A 22384-nucleotide genomic window follows, 5' to 3' on the forward strand; every position below is an offset into this window, starting at 1 on the left:
CTTACCAATCCTACATCAATGTAATTTCATTGACCTACATGGAGTTACTTCGCATTTAGCCCAGTGTTAATGAGAGAAGAATCAAGCCATAAGAGATCTTCTAGCCTTTCAACTGATTTGGGTTCGTTTTGCTGTTCAGTCTTTTGTTAAGCATTTCTCCCCGCAGTTTTAAAATGCTCAAATCTGTTGCCAATGTGTGGTTTTTGTTCATGTGATCATAAGGACTTAGAGAATCTAATGGATTGGAGGATTTGTGAATATCTCAAAATGTTTTTAGAGAGTTGCAAAAACAGTTTATGGATTTGAACTCTTGTTTTCCTTAATATTTAAACTCATGGATTTGAAATAAGGCAGAATGAGTTTGTTCATCTAAGAATCAATGTATAAGGTTATTAAATGCTGCTTGTGTTACACTGGGAAAGCTGGAGAAACAACATACCTAAAAGAAAATGAGAATTATTGGATAAAGTAATACACTTTGTTACACTTCTGTTTTGCATTTCATGACGGGGCATTTGCCGGTCAAGGGTCAGACTCTGATTCTGATTAAATTTGTCAGTTGCATTACCAGTCATTGGTGTTACCCATCAGGAGACCATTCCAATGACTCAGCATCTATTATTTGTATATCAGTAAAAAGACAGTGAGCAAACTGGTGATGTAAAACTGATACAAGTCATTAATAGTCTCTTTGATAATCCTAACATTAAAAATTACTAGGTGTACTTCAGCAAACATCCTTTGCCACTGTAGTAGCGTGAAATCTTAATTACTTTGGTAATGTCACAGCAATAAACAGAATGGAATTGTCCATCTTCTATTATTGTGGTGAGAAAAGTGTGTGTCCTATTGTGACAACAGTGAATCCTGATCATAACTCTGCCACCTAATCCCTAGCTGATTAAGCCTACAGGATCTATTGGTATTAGCAAAGAGAGGGTGAAGGGTCACTATCTGTGCTAACACTAGTGTACTCCACCACAAGAGAAGAACGACAAGTAGTCTCCTCCAGTACAGTTGTGGTACAAAAGCACAAGGATGCATTTTGGTAGTCACAGAGAAGCATCACTGTCTAAATTCTGCAGTAGCAGTTCAACAGAAAACACAGGGAAACTAGACAAGCTATCAGTTCATTTGTCAAAGCACTTTCAGTTCTCATTTCAAAGTGGGTGAAAGAATGACAAATGTAGAGCAAAGGATTGGGAAGCTCATGCGTTTGGAAGTTTCTGTGCAAATGACTCTTACTGAGTGAGTCTTGTTTCATTTGCATGTAGCTAAATTTCACCCTTTCAAAAACACTTCTGTAATGGGAGTACTTCTGTGGTCCCTGCCTAGGACTCACCTCTGGGGGAGCTAGGGCTACCTAGCTCTATCTATCCTTACTTTCTGCCCTGGTTTCAGGAGGAGCTTGTTCTTCTCCAAGTATGAGATCAAGGGTATGAGATCACGGGCAGCCTTTTGTGGTGTTAGCCAGAGAGCACTGTCTCTGGTTGACACTTTCAGGGGACAACAGTGATTCCTTGTACAGGGGATAAAGGTGTTCCAGCTGCGAAGTCCCTGTTTCCAAGTATTTGTTACTAGGGCTAATTGAAATCTGTTTTTCAGTTGAAAATTTGTTTTTTTGCACTGTGGCCATGGACTCCCAAGATGCACAGCAGTGGCTCAGCAGGAAGGAGGACTGTGATACATCATGGGAAATGTAGTCTGGCCCAATGAGCTGGACCCATAGAGAATGGAGGCATAAGACACCCAAACTACAACTCCCATGAGGCTTCATGGCAAATTTCTAGTTGAATTTTTTGGTTTTCAGCTGAAATTTTTGAATTGTTGATTTTTTTTGCCCCAAAATTGAAATTTTCCATTGAAAACCATTTTCCCCTTCATTTCTTCCCTCTGGCTATGAAAGCAGAACACGATTTGTTGGCTTCCTGATCAACACAGTCCTCATAAATTTAGGACATAAATCTACACTGGACTTGACCCCTAGTCCGGACAGTGCAACACTAAGACACATGGACGGCCAAAGTTTCAAAAGGGCAGCCTACCATTTGTGGGTGTCCCTCTGTTTTAGTGTCCATAACTGAACTGCAGGAGCAAATGTGGGAACTTGTGCATCTAACACCTGATCGCAACAACAAATAAAGGGTCGGGGAGGTACAAGTACTGTAATTTGCACTCACCCAGGTGCAAATTTTGTGTGTGCAAATTGTGCCTGCTAAAAGAGAGGCTGGGCCTCTGCCATTTTCAGAATGTATCATAAAGGTTTTAATGTCCTCAAGAAGCCAAGAGCTTGGTTTAATTTCACCTCCATCACCACAGCTCTGTGAGCACCATGACGGGCTGCTGCAATGATACTGACTTGGAAGGAAGGGCACCATCTGTGAGTCACCAGTCTCACTTGGTTCAGCAGCTGTCTTCCTGAGAGGTCTCTCATCTAAGTGCTCACCAGGCTCCATGTTGTGTAGCTTATGAGACCTCTGTGAAAGGAGGCAAGGCTTCACACTGCGATTCCTACAGCTTCTGTTAATCCCTCTGAAAGCCCCTACCCCCGACCACAGTCCTGTTGCTGAATGAAGTCAGTGCCAGAAGAAGCAGTAGTCTTGTTGTCTGTGGCAGTTGGGCGCAAGAGAAAGCAGAAGAGAAGGTGAAAATCTGGAGTATTTAATACCTAACGCACCCATCAGCAGCCCTTACAGTGTCAGGGGATGCCTTTGTGCTTCCATTATTGTCCCTTTGCTGCTTTGTTTAAATAAACTCCTCAGCTCTTGTCTGGGGCTGCTCGGTGCTGATGTGCTCTGTCAGGTCAGTATTTCAGTGGTGTTTCTTTTGTCTCTTTACTCTGCATCAGTATTTATTCAGGACCAAAAGGCAAAATGCGTCAAGGCTGCCCAGGTGCCAGAGGGGCTATTTTAGCCTCTCAGAGGGAGCGTTCTCACTGTTTCCCCAAATGTTGCAAGTTCGCTCACCCTTCCTCCAGTCCAGCTGCTTCTGTGAATCCCGCTCCCCCCGGGTGTTTGGTGGCATGTGTGTGCACGAGTGTGGTGGGAGGCTGCTGTGTGTGTGTGTCTGTAGCTGATTGTCTATTTATGGGGAGAGGGATGGATCTGTGTTTGTGTGTGTGCGTGTGTGAGAGAGAGAGAGAGAATGAGTCTGTGTGGGAAATACATGTGTGGTGCCCAGTCTAGGTGAAGGTGTCGATATGGAGAATCTGTGTATGGGTGTCTCCAGCCCTGGCAAAAAAACTTGTCTTGGTTTGGGGCTGTTCTGGGCTTGATATCTAACATTCCTCTTGTGAATGTGTCCCTCCAAATGGAGGCAGTGTCACTCCAGCACTTCCCCCACCCCCCACCCCCAAACAGACCGCAAACACACACACCACAAACACACGTGTCTCTGTTCTCATGATAAGGTATTTGTGCACTTAGCAGTCAGGTTGCTGTGACTTTTATTGCATCCTCTTGCCTGTTCTCTTTGGCACAGCTACCAAAGCATGTTTTAGATCTAAAATAAGAGCCAGCAAGCCTGTGCCTGCCTTTGTGGTGGGTGAGATTTTTCATTCCAATTCGAGCTGCTTTTAGAAACTTCTGCAGATGCTCCGTTTTAATGAGGAAGTTTTTCCCCCAACAGCCTCCTAAATTTAGACTCTTGGCATTTTTGTACTTCCACTAAAAATAGTTTCCAGGGCTCTTCCACAAAAAGCAGCCATTTAAGCACCCTGCACACAGTGACCAGCAAGCCCAGGTTTTAGGATATGTCCCTGCTGAGACTGAAATGTGTGGGTGTGCTATGGTGACAGGGTGCAGGCTACAGCAGCAGCCTGGTGGGCAAATGGCAAGGGAAGAGAACATAATTGCTCTTTGCAATTGCTCTTAGCTCTGCATCAAAGCAGTTCTGATTTGCTGCTGCTACTGCACTCAGCGATTTGAGAACCGGAGGCCAGACACTGGGGGACAGCTGAGTGCAGCAGCCCAGGGCAGAATTGGCTGCATAGATCTCTCAGGAGAGCAGGCTGCACCAACGAATACAGGTGCGTTGCAAGGGCACAAGGGAGCGTGGATGAGCTCTGGAGGCCCCAGGCCTGGGTCTGTGTTGGGTTGTGTGTGATTTTTGCAAGGGTGCCTATGTGAGCCCTGGAAGCCTCACGGTGGCCAATGAGCTCTGCGGAGATTTCAGTTGTGAAGAGAGGGAAAGTAGGAATACTGGGGTAGCTTTGGATTTTTCCACTATAATTGCTCCAGGACGCGGGAAACCCATTTGTATAAATGGGCTGACCCAAACCCCCAGATCTAAATGTCCCCAGTTCCGGAGAACAGTGTCCTGGCCCAGATCTGGATCAAAATTTCAGGACTGGGTTGTCTCTGTAAAGGCCTGAAATCCCAGGTGTGAACATTTGTGGGGACTGACGTGCAGACACAGATTCTGCATCTCAGCCCCTCATTGAAAATAATGTAGCTTCGGCTTTGAATTGTCTTGATGGCTGTGCTGTAAACATGAGTTATTCTAATGACCATACATGCTGCCCCGTGCCACATTGATTTGAATGATTGGGTGACTGGTGGGATGAAATTGCTCATGTAATCCATCTTGGTGCCCACTGGGCCACCATGCAGCCTTACCCTGTCATTTGAACAGCAATAACCTCGGGATGCCATGTAAATCTCTCCCATCCACCAGCGCCAACACGTGATACCACAGCACTGGATACCAGCCTCAGACATGATGGGAAATGCATTGGCTGGGTGGCAAGGGAACACAGCTACATTGCTTCAGTCTCCAGCTGACTGTATGTACCAGGATCTCTGAGGCGCCCCTTGGTCCAGTTCCAGCAGCAGCATCTAAAAAAAAAAAATGCTGACGTGAACCATAGAGAGTAAAGACAGACATCTGACCAAAGCCAGCAGGGAATATCAGAGCCCAGACCACAAGCCTCCCTCTTCTGGGTTTGTGAGCCTGTTCTGCACTCTGAGAAGCTGCTTTCTCTGCCCCCTCCCCTCCCCGAATGTGTGGTTTTTCTTTTCTCCTCTGAGGGCTGCTTTTATCTTTGTTTTCATAACAGAAATACCTCATCCACATTAGGGCTTTTCAGAGTGTGTGTTAGAAAGAGAAGGAAGGAACCAAGCCTGTGAACTGGAGTGAACCTAACACAGCTCCCACCGTAGGGCGAAGGGAACTTCACATAAGCCAGGCTGAAGAATCAAGAGCTTTCACCAGCAGTGACAGTGCAGGCAGGTTTAGGAAACCATTTTCTACATGAAATAATGTCCCCAGAGTTCATGCAATACAATGTGTTTCTGTCTGGAGTCATTTAGTATCAAGACACTTCCCAGCCAGCTCCAGTCTCTACTGGCAAATACAATGAATGTATGTGGCTTACAACATATCCTACAGCTGATGTTTTGATCTGATTATGGCAGAGGATGAAGAGGATTGCAATAGCCAAGTATAGGGGGAAGTGGAGAGGCTCAGGGAGAGGGATGGGATTGTTTATTTAGACAGAGGATTAGGGAACATTTTATTTTATTTATTTGGTTTGACTGGGATGGGCAGTGGAGGAGTATTCATTGAGCTGGGACTGGGCTCAGGTTACCAGACCTCAGAGTGGCATGCTTCTGCAGAGCTAATCAGAATTGTCTCTTTTGCTGTTGTGTTTCGATCAGAAATGGCATGTTCTTGAAGTGATTCAATATTCATTCCTGGCTTTTGCCCCTCCGCTTTCCCTGGAGTTGGTGATAATGGAACAGCTCCACATTTGCATTCCTTTAAGCTGCCGGGGTTGGAGTGTTACTCACGCCTTCCGCTCGTGGTCTTTGCAAAGTATCCTTAGATTTTCCCAGGGTTACAAGGCTGCTTTTGGCGGCCTGGATTGTCTGGATTCCTCCTGCAAAGTCGCTACATTTCTTAAATTCTAGTTTGGTACTAACAAACACTCAGTAGCAATGCTAAGCCTGTTTGGGCAGGCAGGGTGACCTCTGCAATGTGTTTCTCATACATCCTCTCCCCAGTGGCCAGGTTTATTCCTTGGGTAACTCCAGAATCTTCAGTGGGCTTACACCAGGATTGAAAGCAGTTCAGTGTTTGCCATAGCAAATTTGCTCAGCCTACCGTCCCTTTCTGCTTACTCCACTGCCTAGTTTACCACAAGGGGAGACAGAATGGAAGGAGTAGTCGATCGAGATGGAGCTATGGAGGTGAAGTAATGGGACAGTGATGAGAAAAGGGAAATGCCAGTTCAACATCAAGAACTTCTCCCTAATAGACAGGTGCATTAGATTGAGGAATAGCCTTCCAATAGCCCCCCATTGCTTGGGACTCTTAAAATTACAGTAGACAAATGTCCTGAAGTCTGGCCTGGCCTGGAGATGGATTAGGATGGGGGCCCATTATCCCCAATGTAGGCTGAAGGAATATCCACGTTTCAGCTAACATGGTTTTCTAGTAATTCTCCTATGGTGGGAAGACGTGTTGACTCTTGCTGCTGCTGTACTCTTCCCCGTGGCCCCCAACCCCCACAGGCCCTGGAAAACAAGGTTCCTGCAGGAGTCTTACGAGGGCTTCTCTGACCCCGTTCTCACAAAGCATGCAATTGCTTGCATTAGGGTGGGTTCCGGGGATAGCTGTGGAAAGGGGAGCCCCTGGAAGCATGATTCCTGCCCAGGGTCTGCAATATGCCTCGGAGGTGGAGAATCTGGAAAACAATCCTGGAATTCCCCCCTCCCATTAGTGCAGGCTCCTTCATGCACAGCTAAGAACATGACCTTTTCTAGGATTCTATAGCAGCCCCTCTCCTTATGTCTGTGCAACACTTTCCATTACCACAGAGCCTCCATTCTGACTTTATAATGATACATCAAAGGTAGCTAGTGGATTGATTCAAAAGGTGGGGAGAGGAAAGAATCACTGTGACATTTTGCCAGCTTCCTCCCCAAATAAATGTGCGGCAGGAATTCGGTATAATTGCATTAACTGTGGGGAATTTGTCCCTGTAGACAGAGTGCACAGGCATTGTACCAAAATGACACAGGGATTTTCACTTATTTTCCCCCCTTATTAAAATAGTCATCTGGATTTCCTTTTATGGCCAAAACCAAATCTCAAAGCCGTGATCCATTGGATGGTGTTTTCCCCCCTTCACCTCACCAACCCACTGAAAAGGCCAAATTCCTCTAGTTTCAGTTTATGAGTGTGAGGAGCTTCTCAGACAGCTTTCATTCTGAAAAGGTAACATTTTTTAACAGCCCACGTTTAAGGTAACTTGAGTGGCAGGAGATCCCAGTGATATATATACACACTAAAAAGGAAGAGCTATTAAAGAGATAAGATATTTGGAGCACATATTCTCTGCAGAGTTAAATAGCAAAGAAAGGAGATAACTTCCGAACTCTGGGAAAGCCACCAAATATTATGAAAATAAAATTCTTAAATGAATCAGTTTTTCCTTACTGCAGAGATTCTGTTTTCCTGAGTATGATGTCTCTGCATCAGCTCCTTTCCTACAACATACGCACAATAAACTCTCACACAGAGCTTCCTCCAAAGCCCATTGCAATCAGTGGAAAGACTCTCACTGACTTCAGTGGGCTCTGGATCAGCCTCTGAAAGTATATTCTGAGAGCACACAAATATAGTCTCAATATAAAGCATTTACCCCTAATTATACAACGCACAGGCTCACACAACATGCACTCACGAACCAATGAGCTTACACAGCTCACAGGCACATAACTACAACAAATCACATCACACACAGATTCACACAACACACACTAACTCGTGCACAACTCAGTTAATCCATAACACATAACCACAATCAATCACACAACATACACATGCCAACTTTCCCAACACACACACACACCCTACCTCTCAACTCACAGAAAACAGTCTCCCAATGCACAGGAACACTCAGATTGGCACTCTCATACAAGGGATCCATTACGACACTTTATGTGCATCAAATCAAACAACTCACACAGCCCACGTATAGACTAAGCAGGATCACAGTTGTCTCTGCCACAACAGCTAAACTTAAATGCATGCAGACAGTTTTAATTACAATTATTTGCAGGGTAGTATGGGTCATCTCTAGCATTCCTGGAGCAGCCCCCATCTTATTATGAGATTGCAAATTTTATTTTAGTTTAGAAAGACATCAGTAAAAATTATTTTAAAATGTCACTCTAGCCATATCCCAGCATCTCTATATCCAGTCATGAGGAGAGTTCCTAAAACTTCTCATTTTATTTTCCTTTCCAGGGGAGGGGCAAGCTAACTAGCTCCTTTAACTCCATTTCTGTGCATTAGTAGCTTTTTCTATGGTTGATCCTATGTATTATGGATGCACTGAAGTCTTCAAGTTCTGAATGGAATTTGCATTATTCATAGCAGTACTTATAGTTTGTCTTAAAAAGCCCTGCAGCCTTTTAATGAAATACTCAGATTTTAACATCAGCCAGGATGAGATATATTTGTTTATTGTTTTAAAGTTACCACTGTGGATTTTTTTTTTTTTACCCTTTTCTTTTAGAACATGGGAAATGTGGTGAGGAAGATGTGGGGAGGACAGGAAGAAAGGAAAGGGAGAAATGGAAACACTGGAATGAGATTTCAAGGAAAATTAGAGCTCAAGACTCTTGGTGTCATCAGAGCATGTTTCAGGGCCCTCAGGACCAGGTTTTTAGACCTCCGTGGTGCATTTTGATATGCTATGGCAGCATCAGCCAAGGGGAGGGGAGAAAAAAAGAGTTTTCAGTGCTTGAGCTTACTAATGCAGATGGTGAGTGTACAGGCCATGTGCCTTAGACCTATTGCACCCTTTGCTGAGTGTTACTTCCACAGCAGGTTGCACTGGGCTGCTGGCACAGTTTTTGTTGCACTGCTCCATAACACATGGTTTAATGCTGAGGGATGGGAGACGAAGGAGGAGAAAATCACATCACTGGGGTTTGGTTGGATTTAAATATGAAAGCTGGGTGCAAATAGCACTGATTCCAGCCAGATGTTGTAGGGGGACTCCCCTCCCGTACACACTGCCGAGGCATCTCTGGCCTGACCTGCAGTCTCCCCGTTATTGCGGAGCGAGGGCCTCTTTTGAACTACCACTGCCAGTTATGCCAAATTGTGTGGAGGTTTTGGTGCATTTGTCCAGTGCCCACCATACTGAGTTTCCCTTATTTCTAGCAGGTCTCTGGGATAAAAGGCTATCCACTGCATCGGGGGTCATTCTCTTAGCCATTTACCCACACCATTTTCAGGTGACCAGTTGAGCCCTGGGAATACAAACACAGCCCACATAAAAGATCACAGCTTTACAATCTTCAGCTATTTTGGATGACTTCTGAACGGAATGATGAAGTCTTACCAGGCCACATCGTGTTAGAGACAAGCCTAAATGGGACTCGAACAGCCCAGACCTTTTTCTCCCATTTCCATGACAAGCCTGAACCAAAACCATCGACTCAAACTTGCTGGCCTTGGGACAAGTCTAGAAGAGGGGGCGGGGGGATTCTAAACTCCTAGCAAGAAGAGGGGTCATACTCTTCCATGACATCACACTCAGGTGCTGCAGAGATGGTTCTTATGTCAGACCCAGAGGATTTTGACTTCAGGTGGAGGAAAAAGAAGCAGCAGCAGAAGCAGTGACCAAGTGGTCCCAGCCCCTCTGAAGTCAATGGAGTTGTGTCTGCCTCCACCTGTAGTGAATTTGGCCTAATGACTTAAACATAGATCCTGTTTCCATACAAACATCCCGAGTGTTCTGTCCCTGGTGACTGGGGAACTCCTTAAATCAAAGCCCTGAGACTCAATAGCAAGGTACAGAGCTATGTGCTTTATTGATCACATCTGCACTTGGGGGCTCCCCCACTGCACTGACTAAAAAAGTCTGGCACTCGTGTGCACTGAGCTCTGCATAAAACCTGGGATGGATTCCCTGGGGACAGCTGTTCCTTTGGCTATTCCAAAACGCTGGTCAGAAATATAGAGGGGGATCTTCCCCAGCTCATTACACCAAGTATTAAAAGAAGAGAGAGAGGGAGAAAGAGAAAAGAAATGCAGAAAAGTTGTGACAGCATGATTGTTTCTGAATTAAATACCAAGTTCCCAGGAGTTCATAAGCACTTTAAGTGTGATTATTATTATTTTATTTGGTTGTGTATAGTTCTTAGTTACCTCTGAGGCTTGGGCATAAAAAGATTTGAAAAGCAAGAAATGCGGGGTGGGGGGAAGAATTCCTAGATTTGATTAAACATAAACCTAAAAATTGTTTCCTCATTTTGTGTGCAGTACTACTGGGGACTACAATAAGCACTCTCTCTAAGTGCAGCACTTGGTTTGTGCATATATAATAATTAATAATAAAAAAAAACCTTTGCACTTATATAGTGCTTTTCCTCAGTAAATCTCAAAGTGCATCACACTCTTTCATGTATTTACCCTTTCAATGCCCCTGTGAGGTAGGGAAGTATTATTATTATATATATGGAGAGGCTGCCTGTTTTCATCTGGCTACTGTGGCAATCTGAGGAACATTTTCCCACAAATCCCCAGCTTGTTCCCAAAGTTATTTCTGGTAATTCTCGGCCGTTAATGGCTTGGAACCTGCCAATGGTAATGGAAGGTCCTGCAAAGCATTCTTCATGCCACTGACTGCTTTACTGTCTTTTGTGGCTCAATTACTGTCTGGGACTGAGCTTTGTGAATTATGTCGTACCTCTTAGTCTGTGTTTCAATTACGTGAGAAGAACATTTCCAAGGCAATTAAAGGTTTCCACAGCTTGTGGTCACAGGGTCTGTCTGAGAGGCCTGCAGGAGCTCACCTTGGGAAGTAGGGGAGGGGCAGGGGAATTATGGCGGGGGAGTTCGGAGCACAATGAACACAGAAAGGATTGGTTTTAGGAGGCGATGTGCTGAACTCAGGCTGCAGTGGATGAATGGGGGACACTCTGTGTCCATCACCAGCTGTTACAAAAAACCCCCCACCTTCAGGGTGTGTATGTGAATCTGTTCAGCGCGGTCTCCTTTCGTTCTGCGGCTGCAGTATATGTGTGCGCATGGGCTGAGACAGCACGGCCAGGCCTCCCATCTGTGTGTTGTCTGCTGTCTGTTAAGGCAACTTGGCTCTTCCCCAGAAGCAGTGATTCAGACTCTAACAGCCAAGCAGTCACACCACCCTTCATTCTGCTCTGTTTCCCATCCTGTGCGAGTCCGGACTGAGGTACATCAGCAGAACTGGATGGGGAGACCTGGGTACAATACCTGGGGTGCGCGAGCACAGCTGTGCATGGAACCTTGCACACCACTTGCCCATATCACGCCCTGCTTTAACTGAGCGGAAAGATGTCACCATTTTACCCCGTTTTCATAAGCACTCAAAACATATCTCCGAAAAGACAGAGCGAGTCGTTCCTGTCTTGGAGAGATGCTGGCACACAGCATGAAGATCCTCTCAGCGTTCTGCTGGTACAGCACAAGGCCTGGCACCTTCACTCTATGGCCAAGTGGAACTTGGACGGCGGCTTAGGCACACGTATAGACAACATCCACGCTGCGGTTTCTACTAGGACCTCTGTGTGTGTGTTCTCATGTTCTCATTCTTCACCTGTCAAGGGCCTTTGATGAAAAGTGAGCTGCGAGGGCCCCTTGGGGAAGAAATAGTCATGTACCATTTTGAGGCAGGATTCTTTCCATCGCATTGTTTTGTCTGTAAGAAGTCACCTCTCGTTTCCATAATATCACATTTCCAGGACAGCTCTGCTTGCAGACCTGCCATTCATGCTCGACTGGAGAGCTATTGTTGACGGCGGAGAGTGTGGCTATAAGTGATGTCTTAATTCATTGCACATTCGTAAATAAAATAGAGAGAAAGAAAGGAAACAGCTCAAGGTCAAGATTCATTGCTAAGTGAGATTCCTGCAACAGATTGTTTAAAACAGCCTGCAAATAAAAACAAAAGAGTGGGTTACAATATACTGAAGTAATCAGAGGGCGAAGGAGGGGTATAAGTCCTGCTGCCAACATGCTTGGCAAACTCTGAATGAGACTGAACCCTTTTAAAAGGGATGATATTTTGGGATCTTTTTTAATAACTGTATTTAATGCTGAGGAAAAGTGCTCACATAATAGTCCCAGAAACAGTAGCCATCTAGTTATGCATAGCTAGAGCTGGGAGAATCCTTTAAAAAACTATTTGATGAATAAAACCCACAGATTCACTTTGGAGCTGATTCAAATCCCATGGAAGTCAAGAGAAAGGCTCTTATTGATTTCAGTGAGCATGGATCAGCCCTTTGAAAGTATTCATAGCTTTTTTTATTTGTGCTCCACAAATATTCATATAGGAGCTTTGGGTTGTTGTTGTTGTTTGGTTTGTTTTTGTTATCTAGAACATTAGCAGAAAGTGAATGCTACATGAGTGCTTGTGCAAATGCTGGGTTTTTTTGAGGGGTGGAGGGTCATGAAGGGCCTCTCCAGAAGCATTCAGATGGCCAGTCTGAAATCTCTTTAGCTTTCCCTCCTGTTTATAGAAATTTCTGTCACTCTGTCCAGAAGCAGAACTAAACTGTGTGACTTAGGTGACCAGTCACACGTCGCAGAGTGAATAGTCAAAACTTGTTTGAAAGGAATAGTTTGGAAACAATACATGGGTTGTAATATAAAGTGTTATAACAATTCTGAGCAAAGAACTAATTTGTAAAATATCAAAGCATGTTTGAGGATAATTCACATGTGAAATACATAGCTAAATTCACTGACTAAGTTATTAGCTATGAATAATTCTCCGCATTAAAGGTAAGCACTATTAGTGATGCAGAAGTTTCTCTTACTCTGTGTGCTAGTCAACATTTTTATGTTTTTTATCTGAAATAAAAATTTTAATGCAAAATTTCAATAAAAACCAAAATTTGGAACATTTCAAGTAGTTCTTTGTTTTCACTCTATTTTGGGTGAACTCGTTCAAATAAAATAAGATATTCTACCACCAACCTTATCCCAAAACTCCTGCTGAAAGTTTATTGATATGTGACCAAGTTTGGTTAACTATTTTAGTTATGTATGAGTCTCCGCTCTTCCCAGAATGAGTAAGGATGGTATTTCTGCTTTTCAGGAAGCAAGAACTACCAGGTATACATCAACAGGTGTTGTCATGAGACCTGCAGCCCAACTTTGGAAACTCAAGAAGTTTGGATACTGTTGCATTCTCCTCCAAACTAAAAATCTTGAACCTTTTGTGGATTGTCCATCACTATTTTTTCCTTCAGTCAGTGAGGTTACCAGGTAACAAAAGCATTCGGGTGTGAAAGATAGATTCCCCAAACAGCATGAAACAAATGCAGTTGGGTATTTTTGGATGTGATGTGATGTGTCATAAAGACAGAAGGTGACTGGGAGGAAGCTAGGAGAGATAGATGCTACTGCTGCGTTTTTGTCCAATACATGACTTTTCAGTTAAAAATTAAAAAATGCTGCTGCGAAAGATGAGTTAAGATGTAGGTGGATGCCTTGGAGGATATTTCACGAGGACAGTGATTACAAATGTGCTGACAGATTCCTGAAATGGAGTGCTACTGAAATTGATAACCTACTTTAAGTCACAGGGCATGAGAAATGCTATTATATACATAGAAAATTTTGCGCTTTAATGGAATGGAAAGTAAGTGCCATGCAATGGCAGGTTGAGTCAAGGATAAGTAACTATGGCAGGCAGAGTCATGGGTAAGCACATAAACTGCTGTGTCAGGGTAAATTACCCTGTGTCAGGGTAATATCACACACAACAAAATGACATTAAAAGAATATTATTAAGGTTACAAAGTCAAGCACACAAAAGTTAGGAATTACCAGAAATTAAATTAAGGATGGCTGCATAACCTTAATTCAGCTCCCTTGTGCATATGCATTATGATATGATCTTTAATTACTGAATCATATTCTGGGGGTTTTTTTTCCTAACAGAAACTCTGCTTCATTCAGTGCTTCGAGCTATGTGGTAACTCATAATTATGGGCCATTACTCTGTGTATAGCCTCTGAAGAGAGAGGCACAGTGCAGACTCTGGCCCCTTTAAACAGTATGACTTGCTGGGAATAACATGGTGTGGGCAGGGGCCCATATAGCCTGGAAAACCCCCAATGAGGAGGCCAAGAGATGCAGGTCTCCACCCTTGAGAGGTGATGGCTGAGGAGCTGGGAGCCTAGAGTGGGTGCCCTGGAGGGACCATAGATGGGGAATACAGGTACAGATGCTCTGAACTGTGACAGTTCAGTTTGTGACACTGGTTTCCCTTTGAAGCCTGGCATGTAAGTCTAATGAGGCTGGACTCTGATTATGTTGTGAGATCTGACAAGCTCACAGCTGGTATGGATGGTGGTTTTTCTCTATGATTTGAGTGGGCATAGATAATTTTATACCTGCACAGAACTTTACAGTGTTGTGGAGAGCCACCTACATCTTGGCATTGAAAAAATGGAAACATGAAATAGCCATGTGACAATGCCACAAGACAAGCAACTTCCTTATTAGGTGGTATTCACGAGAGCATCATGGATAAAATAGAACGGGAATTATTTTGATCTCCTCAGCTATGGGTAGACCTCATTGGAAGCATCCAGCCGCTACAAACCATGTGTGGACCCCTTACTTTAAATAAAAGACCTAGACTGAATGGAAAGCAACACAAATGAACAAGGTTTGGAAAATCTGGGGAAACCTGGAAAATTCCTCCCTCCTCTAATCTGTTTTAATTTTCCCTAATATTATTTGTTTATTTTAGTATAAAATATAAGAGTCTTGAGGCAGGGCTGATTCTTCTCTCCTTTACACTGAGCTCAATCAGGAGTAACTCCTCTGAAGTCAATGAAATTACATGGGTGGATCACTTCCATGAAAAGTGTCGGCTGTCTGCATAATACCAGGTACATCAACAACTCTGTATAAAAAAATGCAAAAATCACCATGGAAAGTAAGAGTGATGAAAGCAAACTGAGAAACAATAATGAGGTGAACACCATAACTTCCTGCAGATACATACAAGGGCATTGCACGGAGACTCTAGATCAATTATTTTAGTTAATCAGCAAGGGCAGGACAATGAAAAATGGGCTTCACCCTTTGCAGAGAACATTTGTGAACTATCTTGTAACTTGTAACAAGTGTGCACTAGTGGAAAACACTGTCAAGGAAGGTGGTAGATTTCATGGGACTGGAGATATTTAAGGCTTAAACTAGGCACCTGGCATGCTGGAGGGGATAGACTAGATGGCCAGCATAAAAACCTTTCCAACCCCTTTGTGAAACCTGGAAGCACATGTACATTTAGTAGAATAGCGACAAGAATGTGCATGGGGGCTTGATTCCCTTTGTGGGAAGAACCTTCAGATGCTCCATCCCTGCCAGAAGAATAGAAAGAGAAGACTGGGGAAAACAGAATGCCTGGGGATGGGGGGGTAGGGGAGGGAAGGGATCCACCTATGAATGACACAAAGTCATTTCACATAAGAAGTGGAAGAGCTGGAAAGTGGATGCGGGGTTGGGGAGAGAATGTGACTCTCCCTAAATGGGTTGGCCTGGATCCACAAAGGGACTTGATCATTGCAAAGCTCGATGACTAACTTTTAGGCACCTAGAAAATCACAGGAACATTGTGATTCACAAAGTCTTAGTTAGGTGCTTAGGTTCCCTATACAATGAATGGGGAGAGGCCGGCACCTAAGTATGCAATCCTTAAAAGCCAGCACACTAGGTGAGCCAATAGGAGATGCTGACAAATCACCCTCGGATCTCACCTAAGTCTTGGCTGGAGGGAGGTGTCTGTCTCTGCTAGCAATGCACAACTGGGAACATGAAGTCAGGTGCCGAAGTTCTGCCTTGTGAGAAGTAGTGAGACACCTGCCTCTCTTCATAAAAAGCAGCTGGAGGCGGCACCACCCACCTTTTAGCCCGGTGGGATGTAGAAGACCCAGGTTCCATTTCCTCCTCTGCCAGAGGGGAGAAAGGAGACCCCTGCTCAAATTCTATTTCACAGGTGAGTGTTCTAACCACTTAGCTGTGGGATATACAGATGTAGGGCTCCCGTAGGCTTTCCTGTTGCAGCCTTTCCACTGTGTATAACTAGTGTAAGAGTCACTGGAGCAGAGGGACTGGACTGTGGGTCTCCCACCTCTCAGGCTGTACCCTAACCACCAGACTATAGACTCACTCTCTCTTTCTGGACCAATGGCTCTGTAAGTATTTGTCCAGAATGGAACCGCTCCAACAGGAGAGAATGAGGGAACATCCCATAGCTCAACGGTCAGAGTATTTTCCAAAATGGTAGGATTTAACCGGGGTCTCCCTTCTTCCCATCAGAAGGGGGAATTGAATGCAGGTCTCCCACGTCCCAGGTGAGTGCTCTAACCATGAGGATAGATGTTATAAGGAAGAAAGCAGCGCCACCTCCAGCCACATATCTAACTGGACCAGATTCAGTTGCTGTGCTGAGAGGCTGACTCCTGGATCAGGCTCTACACACAAGTTAAGCAGGCAAAGGCCTATTTTCCCCACAGTTCATGGATGGCTCTGGGGTTGAGGCAGGAGATAGGCGTCCGGCCACCTAGAGGGAGGCAGAAATATAGGTGATGAGGGAACTTTTACTCTGAAAATTTAGGCACTGAGTGAGTTTAGCCACCTATAGCAGTTTTGTGGCTCTCAGTGGGGCCTAAAGCAGGGACTTAAGAGCCTATACCCTAGACTTAGGTGCCGAAGTACCTTTGTGGATCTGGGCCTATAACAAGACTGTGTCCTGTTCTCAATCTCTTCAGCAAGCTATTTGGGAGGCTTTTAGTGCCCTAGAGAGGTTGAGTCAAGGGAAATGGGAGCTGTGGATAGTAACAGTGAGAATTCAGGCAGTAGGATGGGGAAAGGTGGTAGGGCTCATCAACTTATCTACTTTGTCTCCATTATTCTCTATTGATTCACCTGTTAGCAGGAGTTACAGCCCTACATAAAGCTGCTGAAGTGCTGCAGACTCCTTGTAGCAGCTGCTGCTCATTAATTGCCCCTGGGATATAAGATAAGTGGACCAGGCTCTCTAGGGAGAGGGAGATAAATAGGACAGGTTCTCGGGGGAACCAAACTCAAGGAAGAAATAGGGGTTGAGGTTTTTGCTGGATGCTTGTTTTTGAGTTATCAACACAGCCAAACCCCATGGAAAGGATGAGTTTGAGTCCTAACTTGGTGCCTCCTGGCTCTTTGGAGGGTGGGGTTGAGGGTTAGCATGTTTGCAGCTAGGCTTGTCATCTGGTCTAGGGTTCAGTCAGATTCTCTGTCCTAGCCAGTTCTCCCCTAATAGCCAACTAGTGTAAAGCAATTCAGCTTCTCTTTCAGGAACAGGCAGGAAAAACCTCCAACTGCAAGTGAAATTTTTATCTGCTCAGAAATGTCTGGAGTGGCAGGTTTTGTGTGTGAAGTCAGGACCATAGGAAATGCGAAGGAAGTCACTGTGGGAAGGCAGAGTTCTGATGTGTCTCCAGGAGTCTCCTGTGACTTATTTTTTTAACCTTTTATTTCATTTTTTCTTTTAAATGTTATCAGCCAGTTATCCCAGCCCCTGGCAGCAGGCTCATTCAAAATGCCCCCTCAATTGCTTTATTCCCTCCTAGGAGCTCCCTCCAGCTAGAAAAGCCAGCTTGCTCTTCAATAATGAGTGAGATGTCAGGCTACTACTACTGGGGCTGGCCTCTTTTTGCTGCGTATAAGCTGTGTTTGGGCAGCCAGGAGCCACTTGACAGATCTGCCTGGCACTCTGCCTACTCTTCCATTTAACACAGAATATCTTTTCTCTGCAGCCTGCTCTTAGCCTTGTAATAAGGGAAGAAAATCCCTCCACCTGGAATGCACAAAGCATGGACTTCAAGATCCCTTTTTGGTGTGTTTTTTAGACTTTGCATTTGATTTTCTGTAATACAACAGGCAGGATAGGTCTGAAACATAGCATGTTTCATCCTGAATACCTTCTTCAGCAGGTACTGGGCTTAAGTATGTGCTTTAAGTGCTATGCCAAAGAGGGGTGGACTCAAGCACATGTTAACCACATGTTCAATATTTAAGTGCCTGACTGAATTGGGACCTCAAATGGGGGAGGGGAGAAATAGAAGAAGGGTGCCAAATTTAATTACGGAACCATGGCAGCAACTCCACAAAGTTACAACTTGCTTTCCAATATAAACCTATTCTTCCCCTCTACACACCAATTTCCTCAACACAAACAAATAAAAACCCAAGCAAACCAACCAACTTCCTCTTCTCTCCCCCCCTTCCCCCCCCATCTTTTTCTTTCTTTTTGTAATGTTGCACATGTGGCTTTTTGGCACCAGAGTGTGCTTTGGGAGAGTCAGATGTTAACTGGATAGGATATCTTTGAGGTATCAGATTTGAAAAATGAGAACTTTGAATTCTCTGTAGCACCCACCATTGCTGTTTCGAAGATAGTGGTGGGGTTTTTTTTGTTTTGTTTCCCCCTTTTGGAAAAGTCATCTCGGTTTCACTGAATCATCCAAACTCAATAAATAGCTGATTTTTACAATGCCACCAGAATTCCGTTCAGTAATCCTCTGTGAGACTTGGTGCCTCAAGATATTTTCGTGTAATGTGGAGCGATTAGTTCTGGAGATGGTCACTGCACACATGTGAGCCCCTCAGAAAGTGGCAGGCTCCCTAGCACAGTGGTTCCCAAACTAGGGGCGCCACTTGTTCAGGGAAAGCCCCTGGCGGGCCTGGCTGGTTTGTTTACTTGCAGGTTCGGCTGATCGTGGCTCCCGCTGGCTGCGGTTTGCTGCTCCCTTGGCCCGCGCCGCTTCCCACAGCCCCCATTGATCTGGAACAGCGAACCGCGGCCAGTGGGAGCTGCAATTGGCCGACACTGCAGGTAAACAAACCGTCCTGACCCGTCAGCGGATTTCCCTGAACAAGAGGTGCCCCTAATTTGGGGACCACTGCCCTAGCATTTATAAATTCCTCTAGGTATAGAGACAGCTGCCCAGGATGGGAGCCTGATTCTGTATAACGAAGTGACTATACAATGCTGCCACCTTGATTCAATATTTGCACTCACTTCACACTCCCTTGGCATAGTGGTAAATTGCCTACACGAAGTGCAAGGTGGTGCATAGTCAGGAAATGTAAGTGTAGAAGAGGTCATCAGGCATTGGATATGATTTAAATTCCATGGGAGTAAAGATTACCGTCAGGGCTGGGGAGAGTGTAATCTTTATAGGACTAGGGTGAGCCACAATGGGCAGGAGTTGATAATCTCCATAACCCACCAGATCTGGCAGCTCCTTCTTGTGCCATGGATCAGATCAACTTCAGGATTCCTGCAGCCATTCTAAGCGCTGCAGGGGGAAGGTAGCAGTTTGGAGCATGTGACTAACAGATTCTACACTCTGTGGGAGCAGAGCTTCTGACAACAGCTTCTGCATGCTCCAAGTCACCTTGATTTACAAACAGTTTTTTGAACTGCAATATTCTAATAGTGCTTCAGGGGAGGTTTTTCAACAGCACAAAGAGCAGGTAGGGCCCAACTCCCACAAAGTCATTTGTGCCGATGGAAAATCTCCCCCTTAACTCTCTCTTGCTGAAGTTTCTTAATGAGCCGGGAAACAGTAGCAAGGGAGTGAAGAAAACATTTATTTTTCAGTGCATGATTGATTTTTACTCTGGCATGGTCCATCTAACATTCCCCAGCCCCCCAAATTCGCATTGGCATTGGATCCTTACTAGGGTTGCCAACCCTCCAGGATTGTCTGGAAGTCTCCAGGATTTAAAGAAGAGGAGTACTTGTGGCACCTTAGAGATTAACAAATTTATTTGAGCCTAAACTCACAAAAGCTTATGCGCAAATAAATTGATTAGTCTCTAAGGTGCCACAAGTACTCCTCTTCTTTTTGCGGATACAGACTAACAAGGCTACTACTCTGAAACCAGGAATTAAAGATTAATCTTTAATTAAAGATTATATTATGTGATGAAATCTCCAGGAATTCATGCAACCAAAGCTGGCAACCCTAATCCTTAGGCAGCTCTAGGTTTGTTGTGGGGATGGGCCTCTGTTTAGCAATGTTGCATAATTCTTATTATGTGAACAGCAGGGCAACATCGCTGAGGCCTGTGCTCATTTGAGCCCCAACGCAGTGCAGCACTTAACTATGTGCTTAGCTTCACTGGGGCTTAAAATTAAGCGTTTATTGTAAGTGCTTCGATGAACTGGGGCTGTGGCTCTGACCTGAGTTTACCTAGTCTTGTGCCTCAATGGATTGCAGTATGTGTGAGCCTTTTGAAACATTGATGTCTTCTGGGCCTCTCTCTTTCTCCTCTATTCATTTCTTTAAACCAATCCCCAGTCAGGAGAGGGAAAACCCTATTAAATTACCCTAGAATATATCCCCCCATTTATGTCTCCATCCTTCCATTAACTTGGGACCCCCTGCGATAGCTTGCATCGGCAGGTATGGTGTTGCGTTTTGCTCCCTTTCATCCGCTCGGTGACATTCACAAGCTGGCATAAGTGGCAGGAAAGGATTTCCATTTTTAAGGACATTGATGAGATTCCAGGGGCTTACCATTAAAAGAGGGGGTGGGAGGTGGACAGAGAGGAATTCATCCTTCCCTCCTCCCCAGCCCCCCAAATCAGAACTTTCTAATTCTAATTTCTAATTGGTCTGAGCTCTGCAGGCTCCTCAGACCCCTTCTGGATTCCTGACCCCATAGTGACCCCACAGGTAGTCCACACACCAGCCTTGAACAATCTAATGTCCAATGCCCAGCCTATATTAAGTTCAAGAGGATGGGGAGAACCCATAAAAGGAAAATAGGGTGCATGCTTTTTAAACATACATAAGCAAATGTGTGTGTGTTGTATGCACAGTACATCACGCATTGTACACTGTTCTATGTACAAGTATGTAATGGATACACTCAGAAGTTTCTTGCCCTTCCCAGGGTACATCTGCATTTCCCCCCTTCTATTTATGAGTCTCTCTTCCTCCCATTTCAGTCCCACTGGAGCCATTTGTTTTTGCAAAGACATGACCGAAAAGGTGGAATAAATAATTGCAAGGAGCTGAAAAAAAAATCTTGCAGTGGGAAATACATTTGGGGGAAGGGGGAAAAAAAAGAAAAAAAGGAAGCAAAGGTTCCCAAGAACCTATGAAGAAAACAAGGGCTCATCAGAGCATCCCAGAGAGACTGCGTTTCCCATTAATGGAGAAAGCAAATTGGAAGCTAATTGCTGGATTTGTAGATTTTTAAAAAAATATTATATGAAAAAGATCTGTGTTATGATTCATCTGTTCTGCAGAATAAGCCAGTAATTTAAAGAGACAAGCTGCTTTAGCAATCATAGTATTACAACTATTAATTATAATAATTTCTTAGGTGGCTCATTATCGAGGCACCAGAAGTGTGCTAAAGAGTGGCTGGGGAAGATGACACAGACAGCCCACCCCAAACTCCCCTTTGCCATGAAATTGCCCTAGATCAAAGAACAAATGGGCCTAATTTAAACCTCCAGAATTTGGTGGCGGGGTGTGGAGTGTCTGGATCGGAACTTTGCCGCTTATGTTCATCTGTGGGCCAGATAGTCAAGAAACATTCTTCTGGGCAGCTGCTCCTTTTTACACCAGCTGTGCATCTGGCCCTCTACGTGCAAGCTGAATGTTAGCAGCAGAAGTGCTCTGTTGGCACTGAGCGAGGAACGGCTACTTCACCATTTGATCCCCACCTGCCTCTGCAGGGTGCTGCAGCTCTCCTGGTTCTGGCAGTGTGAGTCTTACACACTGTTTCACTGATTTGTAGAGGACTTACTTTTGAAAATCCAGAGCTCCTCTTAATCCCCTCATCTCTTTTTAGGTCCTCTTAGCTCATAAGGGACAGTCCTCTTACACAGTTCCCTGGCTTGCTCCAACTCCACCCATGGCATATTCCCCTCAACTGTCCTGGCAGTATGGCTGCAAAATCTCACTTCTCCTTTGTCCTAGCATTTTCCTGACTGGAGTGTTGTCCAATGTGTATGAGGAAGGGTGGGTGAGATGGGGAACTAGGTTTCCTGGATTCTCATTCTAACTCATTGTTTGATGATGGACAAGTCACTTCACCACTCTTTATAATACTTCCCTACCTCCCCAGGAAGGGAGCTGTGAGGGTTAGCTAATTAGTGTTTGAAAAGCGCTTTCAGATCCTTGGTTGAAAGCATGATTTCCCTGGGAGACCTCTTCCTCCTGTTTATTCACTCACTAATACACTAAACTGTAGACACGATGGGTAAGCTGTTCTAGCTGAGGGACCCTCAGCCTGTTGCTATGATGTGATAAGGGATTTATTTCTTTGCCATCATTCATTCTTCCCTGTCATGCCT

This window comes from Lepidochelys kempii, chromosome 9, assembly GCF_965140285.1.
Source record: "Lepidochelys kempii isolate rLepKem1 chromosome 9, rLepKem1.hap1, whole genome shotgun sequence".
In the NCBI taxonomy this organism is placed as follows: Eukaryota; Metazoa; Chordata; order Testudines; family Cheloniidae; genus Lepidochelys; species Lepidochelys kempii.